Source organism: Cydia amplana, chromosome 10 (genome assembly GCF_948474715.1).
Source record: "Cydia amplana chromosome 10, ilCydAmpl1.1, whole genome shotgun sequence".
Taxonomy (NCBI): domain Eukaryota; kingdom Metazoa; phylum Arthropoda; class Insecta; order Lepidoptera; family Tortricidae; genus Cydia; species Cydia amplana.
Window position 1 is genome coordinate 3,100,494 of NC_086078.1, and position 26,544 is coordinate 3,127,037.

Below are 26,544 nucleotides of genomic sequence, written 5' to 3' on the forward strand. Positions count from 1 at the left end.
TTCAGATAGCCCTCTAGGTCCTCTACCTCCCAGCTTCAGTATATCACTACTTCTTGGGACACCCTGTATAGTATACAAACATTTCGTTATTGCCTAGTTATGTACGAAATAATAGGTTCAGTGACTGAAATTATATCTAGAACAGCAAAGCGCGGAAAAATATATGACACGCTTCGTAGCTCTACAAATAACATTGTGTTAGATTCATGGGGTCCCTTTTTGGCTTTTCACCTTCCATCGCGTGGGTCGTGTGCCTGCCAACAACGTGGTTTAAAAAACTTATAACCGCTGCCGTTTCGAACAGTAAATAAAACCCCAAGTTTCGTCACAGTTTCATCCTCTTGGGGCTTAAATCAACACTTTCAAATTAAGCGATCGGTAAATCAAGCGGCTGCAAACGAAGTAATTAAATCTCGTAGTTGCCTCACGAGGCGGGTCGGGTGTGTACCGACCATACGGGAAGACTCACCGACTTACATTCAAAGTAAGGACGCTAAGCACGAAGAATTTTGTTCATCGACTCGCCTGTTCCTATCTTACTCACACGTGCGTAATAATTTTGCTGTCCCGTCCATGTGCGCGGTCTATGCCACTGTGCAAGCGGGAAAACAATATGAATTATGCAGGTGTGATAGAGATAGGAAACGGCGGGTCAATGTACGAAACTCTTTGTGCTTAGCGTCCATACTTTAGCTTCTGGGCTTCCGGATGATGCTTCAGTATGATAACCTCCTTATTCAAGAGGGTTTTTGGCTATGATCCGTACTAGCGAATATAATTAGGGATTTGGTGTTGGTGTTAAACAAAACAATTAAGGTGAGACCAACAGCTAAACAATCGAAGGTATTTATTTAACATTATTGAGCATCAGACGGGTAGGCCGTCAGACGGCCTACCGCGAATAATGAAATCGCAATTTCATTATCAGTCTCTCTATCGCTCTTGTATGCTCTATTCGAGCGATAGAGAGGCGGATAAACAAATGACCATTTTAGATTTTCACGGCAGGCCCTCAGATCCCACAACGAGCCCCACGGTCGGTGTGAACCCGGCACACGACACGCACGACACTCGTAAAAGCGGCCCGATAAATAGGCTAGTGTTTACCAACTTGTCATACTTGAATTATGGAAAAAACATCCTTATCTGGTATGTGTAATTAACGCTGGTAAATTTATGACACGAGTTTTGACGCTGTAGCTCAAAAACAAAAGAAGTGAAGAAAACGCCAGAGGCCGTAGCAAAAATGCCAATCGTATAACAATGCAAACGCCAGCCAAAAAGTAAACAGGCGTCGAGATAACAGATGCAACGAAAAGTCACGTGATCAGGAGGCTTAGCCAAGATGACAATCATTGGTACGAAACGTAAATCGAAACTTAAAGAATGCATGGAAATAGTCACGTGACTTTTCGCAAGTTTTGCCGAAACGTTTTTTTGTTTTCGATGTTCGATTGTCAATTGTCATCTTGAATATTAGGTTGCAAGATATTTTTTAAATCCTTAGCCATTCTCTGGGAAGTGAATGTAGCTCATAGTATGACTATTGAAACTAAAATTAAATCAATATATAATTAAGTTCAGATTTGCAAAGTTACATTACAGTTGCGGCGCACGCGTCGCTTTCATTTCTTGACCTTTCCCAAAATACTCACTTCCGATCGCCTCTGAGAAAACGCAATACGCTTATTCATAATTAAAACTTATTATTTTTTACATACTTATATGTGACGTCCCACGGGTAGAGGTACCTTATGGCGGTTGGCGCCTACGCTATTATTAACGCCGCTCCAATACAATTGCGGTGCTATGCGACGTAAGCGCCAAATGCCATAAGGTACCTTTTCCCGTGGAACGTCACATATTATTATTAAAGATGTTTTAAGAGAGTTTTGTAAAAGCATGTTTTTTTAGCCTGAACTTTTATCTACATACGTAACGTTAAACCAAACTCGAAACATCTTTCGTGCGCAAGAGGTTAAAAACTTAAAACAAACATAGTTTTACGTAACCCTTTGACTTTCTCTAAAACATTTTATAACTATGAAAAAAAGTTGATTAATTACTATTACGATTAAAACAAACAACCAATAAAGTTAATTTAAAAGTCCTGTCTTTACTTGATATAAATAAAACGAATCATTCAGGATTGAAGGAACGTATATGCCATGTGTTCTTAGAGAAAAGGAACCTTAGTATACCAAGCGCGTACACTATTAATAGGTAGTTACCTACAAGTCAGTTTAAGAAAGAATAGCATATTCACTAGATACCTTCGCTTTAAAACTTCATATCTCAGTACTAAATCGGTACTGAAGATACGAGATTTGTAATAAAATATTATTTGTACAGTTTTCGTTTCAAAAATAAAAGTCCTATATCTATTCAACTCTTACCGCAGTGCACTAAGGTCCCTTTTCTCTCAAAACGATGTATTAATGGTATATTTTGAAATCCTTTTTCAATTATAAATTACTAGCTGTTGCCCGCGACTTCGTACGCGTGGATTTGTATATTGGTGGTTATATATTCTATATTAGCTTAGAACATTATGCAGAAAACGATAGCAGTAGGGACTGCAGTTAATCATTTGTTAATTATTATACACAACCTGGCTACGAAGTTTCAAGCCCCTAACTGAATAAAATTGTTCTCGATATAATCCCTCTCAACCCCCAGCATATTTTCAAGTCCACTATTTAGTAAAACCTACTACCTAACTACCTATTTACGAAGTTTGAAGTTCCTAGCTTTAAATAAAATTTGAACTCTCTACCAACTTTCAACCCCTTCTTAAACCTTTTAGGGGATGAATTTTTAAAAAAGCTGAAATTACTTATTATGTATTATAATAATATGCCTTTATACAACGATTCAAGCCCCGCACTCAAAAAAATGTTTGACCTCCATACAAATTTTCAACCCCTTTTTTACCAACTTGAGGGAAGAATTTTCAAAAATGCCGAAATTACTTTTCTTGTATTCTAATAATATGTCTTTATACAAAGATTCAAGTCCCGCACACAAAAATGTTTGATCTCCATACAAACCTTCAACCCCTATTTAACCCTTTTAAGGGATGAATTTTTAAAAACGCTAAAATCACTTTTCTTGTATTCTTATAATATGCCCTTATACGAAGATTCAAATCCCGCACTCAATAAAATATTTGATGTGCATACAAACTTTCAACCCCTTTTTCACCACCTTGGGGGATGAATTTTCAAAAACGCTGAAATTATTTTTCTTGTATTCTAATAATATGCCTTTATACAAAGATTCAAGTCCCGCACTCAAAAAAAATGTTTGATCTCCATACAAACTTTCAACCCCTATTTAACCCTTTCAAGGGATGAATTTTTAAAAACGCTGAAATTACTTTTCTTGTATTCTTATAGTATGCCCTTGTACAAAGATTCTAGAAAATATTTGATGTGCATACAAACTTTCAACCCCTTTTTCACCACCTTGAGGGATGAATTTTCCAAAACGCTGAAATTAGTTTTCTTCTCTTTTATTATAATACCTTTTTACGAAGTTTCAAGTTCCTAGCTTACAATAAAATTTGAACCCCAAGACAAACTTTCATCCCCTTTTTAACCCCCTTAGGGGTTGAATTTCCAAAAAACGTCCCATAGCTTTTTTTTGTAATCGGCTATTATGCCTTTCTAAGAAGTTTCAAAGCATTTGTAATGGATTCAAACTTTCAACCCCTTTTTATCCCTTTTAGGGGATGAATTTTCAAAAACGCTGAAATTACTTTTCTTGTATTGTAATAATATCTCCATACACAAAGTTTCAAGTCCCGCAATCAAAAAAATTTTTCTTCTCCATACAAACTTTCAACCCCTTTTTCACCACCTTAGGGGATGAATTTTCAAAAACGCTGAAATTATTTTTCTTGTTTTTTAATATTATATCTTTTGATAAAATTTCTAATTCCTAGTTCAAAATAAAACTTGAACCCCATACAAACTTTCATCCCCTTTTTAACCCCCTTAGGGGTAGAATTTCTCAAAATCGCTTCTTAGCTCTTATACATTTTATAAATGCAACCTCGTGTCCAAATTTCAACTTTCTAGCATTTGTAGTTTCGGCTCTGCGTTGATGAGTCAGTCAGTCAGTCAATCAGTCAGGACACGTGCATTTATATATATAGATAGATAGATAGCTGTTGCCCGCGACTTCGTACGCGTGGATTTGTATATTGGTGGTTATATTTATATGGCTGCTATTTAACTGATCACCAGATTTAGTAAAATTTAATACCAAAAAAATTTATTTTACCACCCTAAAATAATAAATGATCACCAAAATTATAACTCCATTTTAATGTGAAATGATTACCAATTTTATTACATTTTACTATCCTATTAAAGGAAATGACACCAAACTAATCATTATTAACCCAAAAATAGTAAATGATTACCAAATTACAAATCCCATTTTAATGTGAAATGATAACCAAATTTTTACATCTTGCTATCTTATTAAAGAAAATGACACCAAAATAATCATTGTAAACCCAAAAATATTAAATGACCACCAAAATTAGAACCCCATTTTAATGTAAAATTTTAACCAAATTTTTAAATCTTGGTATCCTATTAAAGCAAATGACTCCGAAATAATCATTTTAAACCCAAAAATAGTAAATGACCACCAAAATTGTAACCACATTTTAATTAAAAATGTGCAAATATTTAATATATATTATCGTTATCCTATTAAATTAATTAATCCACTTCGTCACCTTTTTCTAGCAGCATTTTATTTCTGTAACAGTCGTAGTTCTAACAACCTAACCTAACCCACTTTTCTAGTAGCATTTCTTTTCTGCTAGGGTCGCAGTTCAAACCTAACCTAACCAACTTTTCTAGTAGCATTTCGTTTCTGTATGGGTCGCAGTTCAAACCTAACCTAACCCACTTTTCTAGTATCATTTCTTTTCTGTAAGGGTCGCAGTTCAAACCTAACCTAACCCACTTTTCTAGTAGCATTTCTTTTCTGTAAGGGTCGCAGTTCAAACCTAACCTAACCCACTTTTCTAGTAGCATTTCTTTTCTGTAAGGGTCGCAGTTCAAACCTAACCTAACCCACTTTTCTAGTAGCATTTCTTTTCTGTAAGACCAAGACAGCCAGACAGACAGACAGGGGCTAGTAATTTTGGCATCATTTTACTTTATTTGGTAATATGTATACATTTTTTGGTACCTAATCATAGTGGTTTAATTAGGTGAAAATATCGCATTAATTTGGTCTTCAAGATTTGGTGATCATTAATGATTTTAGGTAATCGTTCAATATATTTGGTATTTGAATACAATTTGAAGTGCAGTCGTAATTAAAACGGTGGTACTTTTGTAATTTTAGGCCTTATTTTTTTGGTGTTCAGTAATTTTTTTTGGTAAGCATGATTTTTTTATTTAGGGTACCAAAGTATTTTTTGGTGGTCATTATATTTGTAGCCGTTAGCCGTTAGATATTCTACATTAGCTTAGAACATTATGCAGCAAAAGTTCGCAGTAGGACGGTTAATCATTTGTTAATTATTAATATTATACAACGCATGAGACTCTTTCACAACCTACGAAGTTTCAAGCCCCTAACTGAATAAAACTGTTCTCGATATAATCCCTCTCAACCCCCTTAGAAGATTTTCATGTCCTCTATTTAATAAAACCTACTACCTAACTACCTGTTTACGAAGTTTGAAGTTCCTAGCTTTAGGTAAATAAAATTTGAACCCTATACAAACTTTCAACCCCTTTTTAACCATTTTAGGAGATGAATTTTTAAAAACGCTGAAATTACTTTTCTTGTATTCTAATAATATCCCCAAATACAAAGATTCAAGTCCCGTGCTCGAAAAAATTTTTGATATCCATACAAACTTTCAACCCCTTTTCACCACCTTAGGAGATGAATTTTCAAAAACGCTGAAATTAGTTTTCTTGTATTTTAATTTAATATATTTTTGCAAAGTTTCAAGTTCCTAGCTTAAAATAAAATTTTAACCCTATACGTTCTTTCCACCCCTTTTTAACCCTGTTAGGGGATGAATTTTACAAAACGCTGAAATTATTTGTCCTGTCTTCTAATAATATCCCCAAATACAAAGATTCAAGTCCCGTGCTCGAAAAAATGTTTGATATCCATATAAACTTTCAACCTCTTTTTCACCACCTTAGGGGATGAATTTTCAAAAACGCTGAAATTAGTTTTCTTGTATTTTAATAATATATTTTGTTACCATGTTTCAAGTTCCTAGCTTAAAATAAAATTTTAACCCTATACGAAACCTCAACCCCTTTTTAACCCTGTTAGGGGATGAATTTTACAAAACGCTGAAATTACTTTTCCCGTCTTCTAGTAATATCCCCAAATACAAAGAATCAAGTCCCGCGCTCGAAAAAATGTTTGATATCCATACAAATTTTAAACCCCTTTTTCACCACCTTAGGGGATGAATTTTCAAAAACCCAAAAATTACTTTTCTTGTATTTTAATTTAATACCTTTTTGCAAAGTTTCAAGGTCCTAGCTTAAAATAAAATTTGCACCCCAAGACAAAATTTCATTCCCTTTTTTACCCCCTTAGGGGTTGAATTTCCTAAAACGTCGCAATTACTGTTTTTTGTAATCGGCTATTATGCCTTTCTAAGAAGTTTCAAAGCATTTGTAATGGATTCAAACTTTCAACCCCTTTTTAACCCTGTTAGGGGATGAATTTTCAAAAACGCTGAAATTACTTTTACTGTCTTATAATAACATACCCATATACAAAGTTTCATGTCCCACACTCACAAAAATATTCGATCTCCATATAAACTTTCAACCCCTTTTTCACCACTTTGGGGGATGAATTTTCGAAAACGCTGAAATTAGTTTTCTTGTTTTTTAATATAATACATTTTCACAAAGTTTCAAATTCCTAGCTTAAACTAAAACTTGAACCCCATACAACCTTTCATCCCATTTTTAACCCCCTTAGGGGTTGAATTTTTCAAAATCGCTTCTTATCTCTTGTACACTTTACAAATGCAACCTAGTGTGCAAATTTCAACTTTCTAGCTTTTGTAGTTTCGGCTCTGCGTTGATGAATCAGTCAGTCAGTCAGTCAGTCAGTCAGTCAGTCAGGACACTTGCATTTATATATATAGAAGATATAGATAGCGGTAGATTTAATGTTTTGTTTTAAATTAGTCAAAGTAAACGTTTATTGATTATCCGTGCTGTTTAATGTTAACGGCCAAGAAAATAAATTAACGTACGAGCCAGGAAACATGGTATTTCGAATTAAAGTCCTAATTTATAATATTGTTGGACACTTGGGCGTCCCACTGTGAGTCTCGGTTTATTACACAAATAACACTGATTTAAACTTTCACGATTTTTACACATTATTAAAATTATACAACGGGACTTAATCGCGTATCTAAGTTTTAAGATTTACCTCCGACGTTTCGAGGACGGCGTTGTCCCCGTGGTCTCGGAGAAGATCACGGGGACAACGCCGTCCTCGAAACGTCGGAGGTAAATCTTAAAACTTAGATACGCGATTAAGTCCCGTTGTATAATTTTATTACACAAATATTAGGTCTTAAAATTACGTTGGAACTTCGATGTAAGTGGCTAAAATTACTTGAAAATGAATAATATTTTTTGGAATGCTCAAGTTTAGATTGTAAGTTAAACGTTTACAATTGCCATTTTTAATCAAAGAAACATACTTACGTTTATTTTCGTAATAAAAATTGTGTATAAGGACGGATAATTATACTTGCTTTTTTAAATCTTCCTTATATTCTATAACTTGTATAATATTTAGCGATATCTAGTAAACAAAGATATTTATTTCATTTCACAAAATTTAGTGCCTACATAAAGCACAATGACCCATCATCATCATTATCTAGGTAAGCCTTCTCATAATGTACGCAAATTTGATTAGACCTGTCCAATATAATAATACTGATAGATGTACGGTTTCGACATCGTATCGAATCTATACTTACACTCATTATAAACGCATCAATTATTCTAACTATAGCTTTTTCATACCTTTCAAGTAAGAAAGAAATCAAGAAACGATACGGCTTTAATGCACTTAAGACTTTTTAAATCAATAATGAATATAAACATTATAAACCACGTGGGGGCCCAACGGTAGTCAAATTTGACCGCCAAAAGTGCTGGTTGCGAATTAAATGTCAATCAATTATCGAATCTAACACGCACGAGATAGCGATCTCATGCCTTTTGATCAGCAGCAAATAAGTTAAAAAACAATATTGTACATTTGCAAGTACCTCCGTACCACGATATTCACAACTGCAGAATTCAGACTTAGCACAATGCGAAGTTTGTACGAAACGATGCGATAATAGCGATCGTTTGAGAGTGTGTGGTACGGGGTGTTGCGTCTGGCTGGTCAGACGCTGAGTCACATCGTTGATGCCACTAAAAAAACATTAGCATGTGAAAATATTAAAAGCAGAATTAGCCTCGTTTTAGCAAAAGAATATCAGCCTTTAGTCGAAGAGATAGAGTTGAAATTTGATTGCTAGAATGGTTTTTGGGCTCTTAATTCTAGGTCACGCTTTGAGAGCATTTCTTCAACAATTTTACATAAGAGAACTCATCAATTTTCAAATCGTTAACTTTTTTATGTTCTATTAAACGCGGACGGTGATTATTGTTCTTCGTTTTGGAGAGAACTGTCTAATGTAGGATCAAATTAAGTTTTTTGAGAACACATTTTTTTCAAGGCATTGGTTTCGATTTCTTTGGAACATTAGTCGGGTCTACCGCAATGATGGTAGGTCAATGGGTGTTATTGCATACGATTCGTTATTCGTTTTCTAGTTGTATATCTTAGGTCTTCATTTTAAAGGATGTTTTGTATTAGGTACCTATAGTTATTTGGTCTTTTTAGGAGGCTCTGCCTCATTTTCTTTATGAGAGTAAGTACCTACTTCTTCGACAGTTATAATCTAAATGACAGGAAACGATATTTTTAACAGTAATTTCAATTTATGTTATAATCCATGCTACATTTAAATCAGGATTGAAATTAAGGTTCTAGTATCGACATAACCAAGAGACCTCACATGATATAAATTTTCCAGGGCCGTATTTTACCCAAATTTCACACACACGCCAATTTTATTATTTTGACTAACTCAAAGATCCAACATCAGATCAGCCAAAATGCCATAGCCATTTTTTCCGCGATTTCGGGGTTGGTCCCATATCAAAAGTTGCTTAGTATGATTTATATTAATAAATGTTCACCTCAAAAAAATTCTAAGGGTTGAAAAGTCACCGTGTATTATAGAGGTAATTAAATATGTTTTCCCGTATTAACTTGTTAGTTTTCACTTCACACCATAAGTTATCACTTCGCCAATGCAAATCCCGAGCCAGGGGTCAGTATAGTTAATTACCGAGCATTTAATTACCTTTAATTAACTCTCATTTATCTATGACGGTTATAGGAATTCTTAGTTTAATTACTATGCTTGTTATAGACGTGGTCGCTTTATTAATGTGGGTACAGTCGCCATCAGATATATCGGAGCGGCCAAGGTGTTCACAATATCTGAACACGCACTCTAAAGACTTGACAATAGAGGCGTGATCAGACATTTGTGAGCGTCTTAGCCGCTCTGATATATCTGATGGCGACTGTACATAACCATATATGTGATAATTTTTAGGGTTCCGTAGCCAAACGGCAAAAAACGGAACCCTTATAGATTCGTCATGTCTGTCTGTCTGTCTGTCTGTCCGTCTGTCCGTCTGTCTGTCCGTCCGTATGTCACAGCCACTTTTCTCCGAAACTATAAGAACTATACTGTTGAAACTTGGTAAGTAGATGTATTCTGTGAACCGCATTAAGATTTTCACACAAAAATAGAAAAAAAACAATAAATTTTTGGGGTTCCCCATACTTCGAACTGAAACTCAAAATTTTTTTTTTCATCAAACCCATACGTGTGGGGTATCTATGGATAGGTCTTCACAAATGATATTGAGGTTTCTAATATCATTTTTTTCTAAACTGAATAGTTTGCGCGAGAGACACTTCCAAAGTGGTAAAATGTGTGTCCCCCCCCTGTAACTTCTAAAATAAGGGAATGATAAAACTAAAAAAAATATATGATGTACATTACCATGTAAACTTCCACCGAAAATTGGTTTGAACGAGATCTAGTAAGTAGTTTTTTTTTATACGTCTTAAATCGCCTAAATACGGAACCTTTCATGGGCGAGTCCGACTCGCATTTGGCCGCTTTTTTATGAGCTATTTTCTCTTGTGTATGTCAGATAGTAAAGTAAAGTATTCATTGATGAAATGTTTCAGTAAGTACCTAATTGGCATCTATTTTTGAACGGAAACCACAAATGGGATTTAAGTAAATGATTTGTATTATGATGCAGTTATTTGAAATAAAATATTATTGTAAAGGATTAATATTACTTTAAACCAGTAACCCCTTTCGTTAAGTCGGTTAAGTGGGGTTAGTTGGAAGTGCAAACACTCACAAACTACGAGGCGAGGCTCCAAGCACCTACAAGACAAAACAAATATGTTTTAAATTTAATTTCTATACTTATACATTTTTTATACATTTAAACAAAGTTAATTTAATCCCAGAATGCTCATATTCATACTAAACACTTACAGACACTGCTTATGCTGAGTGGCATCCTATTTAAAATTAAATTAAAGTTACCACCATAAGCAATAAGATGTACCTACTGTTAACACAATTAATTAGGCAATAGGGATGTTTCCTGTACTTAAAATAAATTATTTCAAACCGTGCACGAAATAAAGCACCAGATAATTATTAGAAAAACATACATAGAAGCTATTTTTAAACACAATTTGTATTTAATAAATCGGATTGAAATATAAAAAGTAGGTGAGTTTACCGTGACGTCACTATATTTGTTTTCATATAAATTCCATACTAAAAAATCGTTTTGACAGTTCTAAAAAAGAAGCTGATTTGACTAGTAGGAATGTAGCCTATTAGCGAAGTTTACCCATCTATGTTTTAAGGGAGTTCCCTCTGCCAACATAATGTCCTGCAGTTTGGCAGAAGAAAAAAATATGTATATTAGGGTTCATTTCATCTGGATAAACGATTTTTTATTTTCTATTTGGTGTTGTACGTTTCTTTAATTGTTCTAGTATCTGTTGTACTTAATGTATGTTTTTTACGCCAAATAAATATTTTCTATTTCTATTACTAAACTAAAATTGGCGTTAAAGTAAAAACTGGTACAATATAGCCGATTCTCTCATTTGTTTTTCCATGTTCCATCGTCAATATTCACTAACAATTTGTAAACATTATTACGATAAAATAAGCTGTGTCAATGATACTGTTAATAGTAAATAATTCAATATTTATCTATGTTAATCTAAGCATAGGTACATGATTTTCGCACTATACTTATTACCTAAATTAAAACGGGACTTTATTGTCTACCAGTGAGTTTATTATAAGGGTAACATTCCATTTCTGACCGCAGCTGCACTACTGGTACTGAACGCGTCGCTGTTACTGTCAATTTCCATAGTAAAATGAACAGTAGTGCAGCTGCGGTTGGAAATGGACTGTCACCTTAACTGTCATAACAAAATAATAGATCCGTTATGCCAAAAATATTCCTGTAAAAATACGTCATTAAAACTATAATTTTCCAAGTAAGTATCTGTATAACTGTAGTTTAGTATAATGATTAGGTTTTGCTGTAATTTAGTGTTACGACGACAATTGCTAATGGAAACCGTTTTCAGTTTAAAGACCGCATTACCGTTATTTCACAGTGTATACATAGGCGGGCAGTAAGTCAACAAGAGATTTTAGTAGATAGACAGCTTTCCATGAATAACTCAGCCTGTATAACTCTAGTCCAGGGGTCACCAGTTAGTTTCTTCAGGGGACCGGGTTTTAAAATAATATGACAATCGCGGTCCTTTTCTAAATAAGTTTAATAAATAAGTAAAAAAATATATAGGTCGGCGGTCCGGATCCGAACCGCGGTCCACCATTATGTGACCTTTGTTCTAGTCTTAGGTTGCCTTTCTACTTAGGCGGAGATAAGAGGTGACGTGCAGTAATCCACCAAATGGTTGTAATCCAGCGGAGCGGAGAAGAGGACCAATGCTGTTGATTTATTCCCGCACAATCTCCGCTCATCTCCGCCTCAGTGGAAATGTAGCCTTAAACAAACGTCACAGAGTAGCAAAATTAGGAAAGTATCGTGACTAGTGTGACAAAAGATTTCGTTTCGCTTCGTGTACCATGCCTGCAAGATAAATAAGTGTTCTGAATTTCTTTTATTCACGAGCGTGAATGGGCATTGCGAATTAAAGGGAAGTTAGCTCCAAACTATAGCAAAGTTTTGATTTATTTTGCCACCTCCTCACGTGCCGGGCTTGTGTAGTTAAGAATGTGGACTTATTTGGTTTACTTACTGTTTTAAGCAATATGCTGTGCTACCATTCGTAGCCGCCACAGCTTCGTAGAAAATCATTAGCGCACACAAATACTAAGTATAAATAATAACAAGTAGTATAAATACTAGGTATAAATACCAAGTATTTATTAGGATCATTACCCGTTTGTCACGGTCGTGGTGAACGCTAATTCAATTCAATTCAATTCAATTATTTATTCATAAAATTTACATTTTATACGTCATTATATTACAATTACAGATAGTTAACATAGTTACTTACAGTAAACCGATTGTATAATTTTGCCGAAAACTTGGGCGTTCAAATCCGGCCCTGCGCATGGGCTTATTGACATTTATGATTAATGTATAAGTACCACGTTTTTAATTATCATTTACATGTTTACAGTATATATTATTTATACATTTACACTTTTTTGTATTTACCACATAACATTCAAATTTAACATTCTAAATACTTATTACAAAAAAATTCGTCAATGGAGTACAAAGCGTCTTTAATTAGTTTTGTTTTCATTTGTTGTACGAATGAAGCGTGTGTATATTATTAAGATGATAGCAATCTGTCTGTCTGTTCAGAATGCGTATATCAGATGTGCCTCAGTCTTATCTTAGGCGGATCTTATACATATCTACTTTCCACGGTTCACAGATGCCTACTACCTACTTTGACTTTACCCGAGTTTTCATACGCCTAGAAATTGATTTTAAACTATTTTACTTGATGAATTTTACATTCTATATTCTACCAAATTTTACTACAATAGTAGTTGTAAGTGTAAAAGAACTTGAGAAAACATAATCTCATTTTACTGGATGCGTTAGTAAGTAAAATCGCGCCTGCATAAGAAATAATATTAGATTTTCAGCCAGGGGCGATTTTACTATGACAATTCGACCAGGCCCTTTTGGGTTAATTCAAATTTTGAGTGCTTTGCCGCGTCGGTTTTCTGCCAGTGACGGTTGCATTATTAACTGAAAAGGTCACTGTTAACACATGAAATAACTAAGCACAACTATACACTGTCAAATTCAGTCTGTTTAATAATAATAATAATTTTTATTTCTAGTGTTAAAGTTCCATAACTTTAACACTAGAAATAAAAATAAGCTTGCTATCAGAATGTTTCGTGTCCGTAAGGTACAAAAGTCATTCGTTGGGCAATGCATTCATTTTTATAACAAGTTACCTGAGGATGCTTTAAGATTACCCTTTCCAGCTCTTAAGAATTACTTAAAAAAGTAATTGATGTTAAAAGCTTATTACAGAGTCGAGGACTACTTGACAGACAAACATGCATGGTCCAAACCAGAAATTAATAAAAAGTAGTAGCAATTAAAAACATTGTATTATGTATAGAGTTATAGGTGACACAGCTCAGGTAAGCAGGAAAGCACATCAAATATTATATGTTGGTAATTCATAATAATCAATCAGATTTATATAATAGTTAAGGAACGCTTCCCACGTATCCCCGACCTCCAGCAACACACCGACGGCAAGACATTAAAGATTATCTTCAGCGTCGATAGAAGGAATGCAGACGCACCTAATGGGATAAACAAACGCACCCTTTGATACAAGTACAGGCGCATGTAATGTATCACCTATTTTATGGCGGTTGTCAATTAATGCCGGTCCCACGGGATCGACTCTTCATTATCTTAATGGCAGCGACAGCATAAACGCTCCAGAAACTTCTCATGGCCTACGTGACTCCAGACAACGCATCCCCACGGTTTCGGGATGAATATAAGCGGCCATCCCGACCAGCGGAAGACAGTTCTCATCGAGTTCTCATCGAGTCCTCATCTAGTTCGCATCCAGCGACCAGGCTACACGTGAGCTCCGAATCGCTCGGTGTACCGGTACACCCTCGCGCTTCTAAACTATATTGAATTAAACTCGTAATTGTAAAATCAAATAAAGTAAATACCTCCTCATCGGTGTTTTATAAGAAGACCTCCGTTCTCTCAAGACACTTAACTGGTGACAGCGACGGGCGAGTCTCCCAGCGAGCAGCGGCTACACATCGTCGGCGCGAACTGGAAGGTTTCAACCTGAAGAGATTCGACCACTGCCTTATGAAGACCACAGTACTCATCGCACTGGCGGCTACCCTGTGAGTTTTCCTACATTTTCCTTTCATTTTCCTAATTATTTTGTACGCATTTCCACCATTTTTTTCTCTTTAAAAAAAAAAAGAGACAGTTCTATTCTGTGATAGGATTTAATTAATTTAATATCAAAATGGCTCTGAATCATACTACGATCGAAAAATATTTGCCCAAATATGAAGGTGATAGACAAACGTTAGATTTCTTTTTAAATCAAGTTACTATGTTAGCTAGAGCAGCAGACGCTGACGCAAGGGCCCTGTTTCCAATTATATTAAAAAGCAAGTTACGCGGGGAAGCAATTAAAGCAATTGCTCACATGCCAAACAACACGGTAGAAGAAATTGTAAATTCCTTAAGGTCTAAATTTGGTGACACTAGAAGTATAGAACAAATTATTTCTGAAATCACTCGCATTAAACGGTTCCCTAACGAAAGTGCTCTAGGATTTGCTGATAAAATAAAAGAACTTTTGTACGCAGCGAAAAATAAAGCGGATTCACCGCAAGCAACAGCCATTTTGGAGAACGTTTGCATCGACCAATTATGTAAACACTTGGATATCGCGACTGATCGATTAATCCGTTCCGCGCAACACACCACTTTTGATGACGCGTATAATCAATTAAAACACGAGTTAGAAGTCCACCCCGAGTACTTCCAGAGAAAACAAGAAAAATCATTTAAATCTAATCCAAGATTTAACTATAATAATAAAAACTATAATCAACATACTATACTAAAACCGAATTTCAATCAAAACCGCGTAAATCAACACCAATCTAACCAATTCGCACAAATATCTTATCCTAATCTGCAGTTAAATAACAACAACAATCAAATGCATTGGGCCAACCAACCGCGACCAACTCCGGAACAATGGCGACAAACATACCCGCCAAAACACCAACCTCAAAGATTAACTGACCATTTAGATAGTGATATTTCAATGAGAACCGCGACTAGTAGGCGACCTGTAAATCGTCCGCCAAGACCGCGACCGGTAGAAGTTTTTAATACACAAATAAATACCAATGAACATAATGGTAATTACGAACATAATTATGACCCCAACACGTATGATGGCGATGATTTTTTTCAAGAAACAGGACCACAAAACGAATTGACGTAAAATTAAATTATTTAGATAAAGATCATCTCCCATATATCACTATAGATGAATGGGGAGGAAAAATCTTAATAGATTCTGGTAGTAATAGGTGCCTTATTGGATCATCAATATTGAAGTCTAATAGGAATTTTAATAATAAAGTTATCGATAAAGAGTTTACAATTACGACTGCTCATAGTAAAACAAAACATCGAGGAGCTATTAATTTAAAATTATACCCGTTAGGCGAAGACATAGAACATGAATTTTTGATCTATGACTTTGACCCCAAATATGCGGGAATGATAGGATGGGACCTGATTTTAAAGCTTAACGCAATAATTCATCCAAAAAAGTGTGAACTTATCATGCCAAACAAAATAATTCCAATTAGCATAGACTATCCGGAGAAAATCTCAAAAATCGATCCGCTCTCGGATAATCTAATTACATGTGTATCTAACAAACCGGACGGCGAATACTTTATCCCTGAAATCGGGACAAACACCGTCCTCATTAATTGTGCATTAGTGTCAGTGATAGATGGCAAATATAGATTAGGTGTCACAAACCTAAGTCCTAGGCCCCAAAAATTCAAAAATAATTTTGATAATTTCTTACAACCAATACCGAATGGATTAAAATCTGTATCGGAAGTATTAGACAATGTTAAAATAAACAAAACGGAAGCTAGTAAATTAACGATTCGAACGGATCACATGAATATGGAAGAAAAAGCTAAAATTACCAAGTTAGTACACGAATTTAAAGACGTGTTTCATACGGGTCAAGAGCCACTTACCTTTACCCATACAGTTAAACATAAATTACGTTTGACAGATGATACACCCATTTATGTGCGCAATTACAGGAAACCACCAAAACAACAAGAGGAAATAGACAAACAAGTTAACGAGTTACTTAAAAATGGCATTATTCGTGAGTCTAATTCCCCTTGGAGTTGTCCTGTTCACATTGTACCTAAAAAACCTGACGCATCCGGTAAGGTTAAATGGCGCATGGTCATAGACTATAGGCAATTAAATGCAAAGACAATCGAAGATAAATATCCTCTGCCAAATATAGAGGAAATATTGGATAAATTAGGTAGAGCTCAGTACTTCACTACGCTAGACCTCGCGAGTGGGTACCATCAGATAGAAATGCACGAGGAAGATATCGAAAAAACTGCGTTTTCAACTAATCACGGACATTGGGAATTTTTACGCATGCCTTTTGGTTTAAAAAACGCTCCGGCTACATTTCAACGATTAATGGATTTAATATTACGCGACCTCTTATATAATACATGCCTCGTATATCTAGACGATATAATCATTTACTCAACTTCGTTGGACGAGCACATACAAAAATTACGAAAAGTATTTGAACGCTTGCGACAACATAATTTAAAAATACAACCAGATAAATCTGAGTTTCTTCAAAAACATGTAGAGTACTTAGGACACGAGTTAACACCTAACGGTCTAACACCTAACCAACGCAAAGTACAAGACATAGTTAATTTCCCAGTACCAAAAACCGAAAAAGAAATACGATCCTTTTTGGGATTGACAGGCTATTATAGGAGATTCATTAATAACTATGCTCAAATAACAAAACCATTGACTAAATGTTTAAAAAAACGCGCCAAGATTATAATAGATGATGAGTTTTTAAAGTCAGTACAGAAGCTAAAAGAATTAATTACCAACGAACCTATTTTAAAGTATCCAGATTTTGATCAACAATTTATTGTTACCACAGACGCTAGTGACATAGCGTTAGGAGCGGTTTTGTCTCAGAAAGAAGATAATGTCGAAAAACCAATCGCTTATGCATCTAGAACTTTATCTGATACAGAATCTAAATATTCTACAATTGAAAAAGAGCTACTTGCGATAGTTTGGGCTTGCAAACACTTTAGACCGTACTTATATGGTCGTAAGTTCATCATTTACACCGATCATAAACCTTTAACTTGGTTAATGTCTTTAAAAGACCCCAATTCTAGGTTAACTAGGTGGAGACTTCGACTAGCTGAATTCGACTTCGAAATAAAATACAAACAAGGCTCTATTAACTCGAACGCAGATGCTTTGTCACGGGTAAAAATTAATTTTAACGATAATGAATCAATATTAGCTCAGAACGGTAGCGACATGGATGAACAAATTAACTACAATGATAACCGCGAAGAAATCCAAACACAGCACTCACAAGATGACAACATACACCAGGGAATTCCTATTATGAATGATGTCATAAATAAAAAGCCACATCAAATTTATTTTAAACTACAAAATAAATTAGATAATATAAACGTGCGAAAGGAAGACGGTAACGAAATCATAGAAGTTAGCCTGTATACATCTAAACGACCAGGAGAAGTACTCAGGAAACTTGCACGCGAGTATTTAAAACCAGGTATTCACTATTACGCTTTCTTTTACGTAGATGAATTATATCAAGAAATGGTAAAGATCCTCACTAAAGAACATAATCCTCAAATTCGTATAACTCGTTGTACTGAAATAGTGGAAACCGTAGTTGAAAAGGAAAAGCAAATCGATATCATAAAAAGTTATCACGAAGGAAAAACGAATCATCGCGGTATTACCGAAACTTTAATGCATATTAGTAGGAAATATTGGTGGAAAAATATTATGTCCGATATCCGCGAATATATTAATAACTGCTCTATTTGTAAGGCAGGCAAATACGAACGGCATCCAATGCGTCCACCAATGTTATTGCCACCAATAGCTTTGCGACCACTTAATCATATTTTTTGCGATGTTGTTGATATTGAAGGCAAGCTTTACTTATCTATAGTAGACGGATTCTCTCGTTTCGCAGTAGTTAAAAGATTAAAAGATAAAAATAGCTCAACAGTTATGTCAAAACTTCTTTCTTACTTTGCACACTATGGTGTCCCTGCAGAAATAACGACTGACGCAGGAAAAGAATTCGCACTACTTAAGGAATTAGTTAATTTATATCACATTAAGATTAATTTCACTACGCCTTATAATCCAGCATCACACGGAATCGTCGAAAGATTCCACTCAACGTTGAGAGAACATTGTCGATTGCTTAGTGAACAATATAAAAATAAACTACCGCACGATGACAAAATGAAACTCGCATTAATAGCATACAACAGCTCGATACAATCAGACACAAAATTAACTCCACATGAAATCTTATTTGGACATATTGAAACGGAACCTTTGTTTAACTTTCTCCATAATTCACAGTTGTTAAATACTCTATTGGAAAAACATAGAGAACATTTAAAAACGGTTTACGATTATATATACAAAATAAAACGGGATGCTCAAATAAAAAGAACAGACAAATATAATAAGAATACCGAATTACCAGCCCCAATAGTCGAAACTCACGAAAAACTCCCAACCACTAATAAACAAGCTAACGTATTTTGTACTCGCCGAAAAACCTACATTCGCGACACAAAAGCCCCAAAAATATATTTGGATAGTCGAGGTAAACGACGAGCAGCAAATAAATTGAGGCCTGTTGTTGTTACAGGTTCCTCCAAGTCCAGGGTAGTCAACCCTACCAAATCAAGAAGTTAGAAAATCCCAATGGCGTGTATCTCGAAAAAATAGGACCAATTGCAGAAATAGAAGGCTACAGATATCTAACCAAAAGATGTAATCTAACCGAAATCCTTAACATCCTTAACAAATTAATGTCTAATAGAGTTCAAACTGATAATTACCACATTAACAGTCTTTATACCCATTTATTAGGAAGATTAAAAGGATTAATGAACCAAAACGTTGGTCGATCCAAACGCGGCCTCATTGATGGTCTTGGAACAATAGTTAAATTTATAGCTGGAAACCCTGATGCGAATGATTTAAAAGAAATTAATAACAACATTCAAACCCTTACAAATAACCAAGAAACATTACTTAACAACTTAAACGAAACTATTAACAAAGTTGACTTAAGGCTTAAAAGCATTACAAAGCGTTTAAACACTATGTACAACATAAGTTTTACTAATAAGGCAAATATTGATATTTTAACTACTTTTATATTAATGGAAGATATAATTAATATCTTAGAGTTAGGCATAACATTAGCTAAGCCAGGAATACCTTGTAAAGACATTTTTGAGGAGGCAAACAATGTAGAAGTCGATCGTATTATGGTTTACACTGTTAGTAATGTCATACACTTTGTTGCAAAAATAGCGGAAATTAAAACCAAAAGTGGTAATGCATACAACCTCATCCCTTTCCCGACTCATGATGGTCTAATCCTCGAAATCCAAAAACCTTCAATCCTCATTAAAAACTCATGGTACGCCTACCCAAGTGCTGAACAATGCAAAGCTAAGAAAACCATGATGGTCTGCAAACACGTTTGGTGGAAGGACTCCAATAAAACACCTGACTGCATCCATCAAGCTCTGCTTCTCAAAAACAACCACACGTGCCTTACGACGAAACTAGAAGAAGAGGAAGCTATCACAACAATAAACGACGGCAATTTCCTGTTATACTCAAGAGGACCACAACGAGTAACCATCAATTGCAATGAAACGTTTTACGAAGTCATCCAAGGGCCATATAAACTACACCTTAATCCCGGCTGTGAACTACAGATGGCGAACCTATATACTAAAGTGATCTCGAAAACCAACAATCTATTCAAAGAAGAAGTCCAGCAGATACAGATGCACTTAGAACAAAAAACAGATAAGATCCAATATACGGATGAAGATTTACAAATACACCTGAAGCCATTAGAATCAACAATCAAATCAAACATACATCAACATATTTGGATACCCAGCGTGTGGAGCATAAGCATATTTATGTGCCTCATCGGGTGCGCCATATACCTCAAGTGCACCCAACGCCGTAGCAGCATCGAGAACACGGGCGTAACAAGCTACACCCTTAGTTCTCTCTTAAGGGGGGAGGAGTTAAGGAACGCTTCCCACGTATCCCCGACCTCCAGCAACACACCGACGGCAAGACATTAAAGATTATCTTCAGCGTCGATAGAAGGAATGCAGACGCACCTAATGGGATAAACAAACGCACCCTTTGATACAAGTACAGGCGCATGTAATGTATCACCTATTTTATGGCGGTTGTCAATTAATGCCGGTCCCACGGGATCGACTCTTCATTATCTTAATGGCAGCGACAGCATAAACGCTCCAGAAACTTCTCATGGCCTACGTGACTCCAGACAACGCATCCCCACGGTTTCGGGATGAATATAAGCGGCCATCCCGACCAGCGGAAGACAGTTCTCATCGAGTTCTCATCGAGTCCTCATCTAGTTCGCATCCAGCGACCAGGCTACACGTGAGCTCCGAATCGCTCGGTGTACCGGTACACCCTCGCGCTTCTAAACTATATTGAATTAAACTCGTAATTGTAAAATCAAATAAAGTAAATACCTCCTCATCGGTGTTTTATAAGAAGACCTCCGTTCTCTCAAGACACTTAACTTAATATGTTTTCCCATTTCTTTTAATAACTTTATTTTCTTTTCCTTTTGTAAGAATTTGATATGTTTTCTGAAAGAGCTACGAATTTGTATGATTCCATGTACATATGTATATTTTCTAAATCAAATTTCTATTACACCTTATGTGTATAATCGCATGAATTCTATAGAAATTTAAATTTAAATATATAGTAATTTAAATTGTATTTTTTTTCCTTATTTTCTCGTAATGCATGTTAATTATAAGATGTAATTATTTTTAAAAAGATGTGTCCCGCCGAGTTTGTTGCCGGTCCCATAATGGGATACCCTCCTCCAATTGAGGGGGGATTTAAATCTTCTCGGGGCAGAGGTGTAGGGTTGGAGCCGGTCTACCTAGCTTTATTTGACGTTCATAAGCGCATTGTAATTATGCCTACTTGAATAAACTATATTTTATCTTTATCTTATCTTTATCTTTATCGCGCATTAATTAGTGCGTCTAGCCATTATAAACTGAAATAGATGTCATTGTCATATATTAAAGAAAAAACCGGCAAAGTGCGAGTCGGAGTCGCGCACGGAGGGCTCCGCACCATCAACAAAAAAGCGGCCAAGTGCGAGTCGGACTCGCCCATGAAGGGTTCCGTATTTAGGCGATTTATGACGTATAAAAAAAAACTACTTACTAGATCTCGTTCAAACCAATTTTCGGTGGAAGTTTACATGGTAATGTACATCATATATTTTTTTTAGTTTTATCATTCTCTTATTTTAGAAGTTACAGGGGGGGGGACACACATTTTACCACTTTGGAAGTGTCTCTCGCGCAAACTATTCAGTTTAGAAAAAAATGATATTAGAAACCTCAATATCATTTTTGAAGACCTATCCATAGATACCCCACACGTATGGGTTTGATGAAAAAAAAATTTTTAAATTTTAGGTCAAAGTATGGGGAACCCCAAAAATTTATTGTTTTTTTTTATTTTTGTGTGAAAATCTTAATGCGGTTCATAGAATACATCTACTTACCAAGTTTCAACAGTATAGTTCTTATAGTTTCGGAGAAAAGTGGCTGTGACATACGGACGGACAGACAGACGGACAGACAGACAGACAGACATGACGAATCTATAAGGGTTCCGTTTTTTGCCATTTGGCTACGGAACCCTAAAAATAGAGCAAAACAAGCAAAAAAACGGTCACCCATCCAAGTACTGATCCCGCCCGACGTTGCTTAACTTCGGTCAAAAATCACGTTTGTTGTATGGGAGCCCCACTTAAATCTTTATTTTATTCTGTATTTAGTATTTGTTGTTATAGCGGCAACAGAAATACATCATCTGTGAAAATTTCAACTGTCTAGCTATCACGGTTCGTGAGATACAGCCTGGTGACAGACGGACGGACTGACGGACGGACGGACGGACGGACGGACGGACGGACGGACGGACGGACGGACGGACGGACGAACAGCGGAGTCTTAGTAATTAGGGTCCCATTTTTACCCTTTGGGTACGGAACCCTAAAAAAGTGACGAAGCCCTCCATATAGTGGTGAAGGCCGGATTCGAACCGGCGGCGTCTTTAGCAATCCGGGCTAACGCCTTGAACCACTTAGCCACCCGGCCACGGTGGAACCCGTCCCAATTTCTCGACTATATGCCATCTTATCTTATAAATCTTATAATTTGATTTTTTCCCAAAGTTGCGTCTAGCCATGCTAATTCGTTTTGAACTTGAAAACGATATGTCAAACGCAGTAATTAATTTGCATCTGTTAGTACAGTTGTGTCAGTTGTGCATTCCTCGACCAAATATAATTTACAAGTTTACGACTCCAAATACAGACAGTTAATTTGTTCGAGCATAACCACAGCTTTATGGCGCGATCCAAAATGGCTGTCGGTTTTAAAAGGGCTTAACGGTTACACTGCTTTTTTGTATGAAGTGCAGTGTATTCGGACCATTTTAATTTCCAACTATTTACATCAAAATGTCGACTAATTCAGAAAATCACCCATAATTCAATCATATGGACCATTTTTCGATTTAGGTACCCGAAATTCTGAAATTACCGGTATTATCCGAATCTTCCTTACCCATAGGTAAGTAAGTTTTTATAAACGACTGTAAAATAATAGGCACTAGTTCGGAGAAAACAAAAATGTATTCTGACAAATAAAAATAGACAAAAAACTATCAAAACCTAATAAAAAAGGTAAATTTATACAAAAAGGTTGTGCTATCTTACACAGTATTAGAAAAAAATTAATTATAAATAAAATTAGGAATAAAAATATGAAAATGGTTTTTGGGACACTTTCTTATATATGTAGAGTCAATTAAATCAAACAATATTATATGAAGAAAATATTTTCAAATAAAATAATTAATTTTGCCATAGAAATAAGGTTTGACTTTAATTTTTTTGACAAAAAGTCTAAATTTTGGACGAGTTGGATTCTTTTACTCAAGTTACGTCTTAATACAAACTCTTTTTAGTTTTCACAAAACGAAATTGAGATTTTCAAATCCCACTTTCTTCTTTCATCTTAAAGTCATTTCAGTTCTGCGCAAGCGCATGCTTCAATTAAAACTACACTGTTTCTCACGGTACGACTTCATAGCTCCGAGTTATTAAGGCTCATGTTTGTTGATACGGGTTCGAGTCCGGCCTACGCCTGTCAACGGCTTTTTGTACAGCGTCAACGCGTGTGCGCAGTATGGGGCATAGATGGTGTAAATGTAGATAGGTATTCAGGTTAAATAAATAAGAATATCTGGGAGACCGAGCTTTGCTCGAAAAACATATAAAAACTCAAAAACGCGCGTTTATCCAGAGATAAGACTTGTTGCCCCCCCCCAAAACCCCTATATAGAAAATTTCATCGAAATCGTTAGAGCCCTTTCCGAGATCCCCGAAATATATATATAAATAAATAAATATACATACTTACAAGAATTGCTCGTTTAAAGGTATAAGATAACAAGAATTGCTCGTTAAAAGGTATTAGATAATATTGAAAAACAATTAAAAGTATTATGCACGCAATGTTCTCTAAAAATGTTTATCATTCTATCTCAATACACTCTTTGAAACAGCATATTCTATCGGATGTCAAAATTAAACAAGGTGCGATTGCACCACCACGAAACGAACTATTGACCATAGATCACCCATATTTATACACGCTTATCAGAGCATTTTGATCTTTAACGTAAATAAAATAAAGTTCATTTCCCCTCGCCTTAAATTCACAGAGCGAGATGAGTTCAAAGGTGACCAAGCCAAAGAAATTTAAATATAAACCACTACAAAATAAAGTTGAAATTAATTTAGCCGTACAATCCGACCAATTTGTATGCCCAAATTGACAATAAATGCAACGATAGCAAATCAAGACAATATTTATTCATGCAACGATGATGTCTTTATGACAATTGTTATGGTCTGCTGATTTCACGTGGGAGGATCTTTGATTAACCTTTCGTATTTATAACCATTTTGTAAGAGGCAGTTATTTGACAGTTACTTTTCTATTTATAAATAAAGCTTAATGCCTGAGAAATTTTATCAACTTTATTTAGGGCTGTTGTTAAGTAAGCATTTCAAGTATTTTGTGGTAAATGATAAAAAAATCAAAAGGCGTGTACCCAACTTAACTCTGCATGGCATTTGAAATGCAATATTTGTATGAAAAAAAAAATTACAATTACACTTTCCACGCTTTATTCTATTAGTAAACTAGATAATAGAAAAACTCTGTATTGCACACCTCATTACAGAAAATAATACAGAAAAGAAGAGGTTAAAACAACAGGCAGATATAGCTTAGACAGACTACAGAATAATTCTCGTAGCGATTTCAAATTGATATTGATGCTGGAGAATGGTTGTGCTTATTCGTTGTTTTCCTTAGTGGTATTTATTACATAAAGCGGTCCCAACCCGTTACTCCATAAAAAGCGTTATGCAAAACTAAAGCAGATCCGATATAAGAGTAGTCCGACCATATCCGAACGAAAGGTGAAAGTGTAGGGGTAGCAAATGAGAAGATTAAAGCGTTTCTGTATCGAAACGTTTTTAATACTGATTTTATTACAACACTCAATTCAAATATATCATCATATTGCAACGACTCATGCAATTTAATAATACGAAAAAATTTAAGAGTGTTTGCTCTGACTTTCATTGGTCAAAAACCGCATCTAAAATTATAAAAGACAATGTAGATGACGAAATTATTATTTTCATGTCATTGTCCGATGCCAGATATTTTGCCTCCCCTTTCCTCCAAATTCTTTGAACTGTAAAAGCTTAATTGTATGTCTTGAAGTGAGTTAGTAGTTTTCTTGACGCATAAAAAATTGACGCTATGAGATTTAAGACCCTATAAGACTTAATGTAAGTGTACCTTAGTACCTAAAGAAGCACAGGTAAGCACAACTAAGTATCGTTTTCATTGGGTGAAGTAATTAATTGCGACTGAAATTATTTTACCATACCTAATCTAATACCTTATATCCTCTTATAAAAGTAACATCTTAAGGTTTAATAACTACAGAGCGTAAGGTCAAACCCCGATCTCAACAGTTGGCAGTCTGATATAATTCCCACTTAACACAAAAACCATAATCGTAACTCTGTTGTTCGTGATCAACTTTTAACTATTCGTAACCGATGCGTCACTTTCGAAACTCGAAGATACTACTGAAGATACTGTGTCACTAGTGAATTGTGAGGCATGCAATGGCTTGTTTTCTGCTGCAATTGCCAATGTATTTGATGTTCTTAAGCAATTGAGTGCGGTATGCATTTATAGGTGCAACTCCGAAAATTGTTGGGTAGGTACTGCGAGGTTTCGTTTCCCTAACCACTAGTAAAAAAAAAAACTTATTTCTGTCACGTTTCTTTTCACTAAAGTCTTCTTACATAATTATATTCCTATACCTAACTCTGGAATTTAGTGCAGTATATTTTATGTATAGATAACCCTAATTTACTTTTCATAAGCATATTGTAAATAAAATAAAAATATCTTTCCATGAACCAACACATTTGCATTGATTTATAAGATGCCTAAAGTAGGACTAAAGTTTTAGCACCGACCAACTCAATCCGAATGTCTAAACAAATGCAAATCACGACTAAACAAACTCCGTAAAATCACGAAACGAACCGCGACTGTGACGTAACACTTGGAAGTGTTCAGCAGATGCTATCACCGGATCGTGAGGACAAATTCGAACATTTGCACGAATTGTTACGACAGCGTTCGAGTTCGCCTTCGCCTAGAGATGGTATCGCGATAGTGATTGTAGTAGCACC

General features: G+C 35.4%; 1 protein-coding gene across 3 annotated transcripts in view; it reads right to left on the minus strand.

The window, feature by feature from the left end:
* Positions 1 to 26,544, minus strand: part of LOC134651305 (protein TANC2) — a 205,212-nt gene that overhangs the window by 36,767 nt on the left and 141,901 nt on the right. Inside the window, exon 2 of one of the 3 annotated variants that reach the window (XM_063506356.1) lies at positions 10,551 to 10,576. The exons of the other annotated variants lie outside the window; for them this stretch is intronic. The gene's annotated coding sequence lies outside the window, so the exon portion shown is untranslated. The remainder of the gene's footprint in view (positions 1 to 10,550; positions 10,577 to 26,544) is intronic. 3 annotated transcript variants of the gene reach the window in all.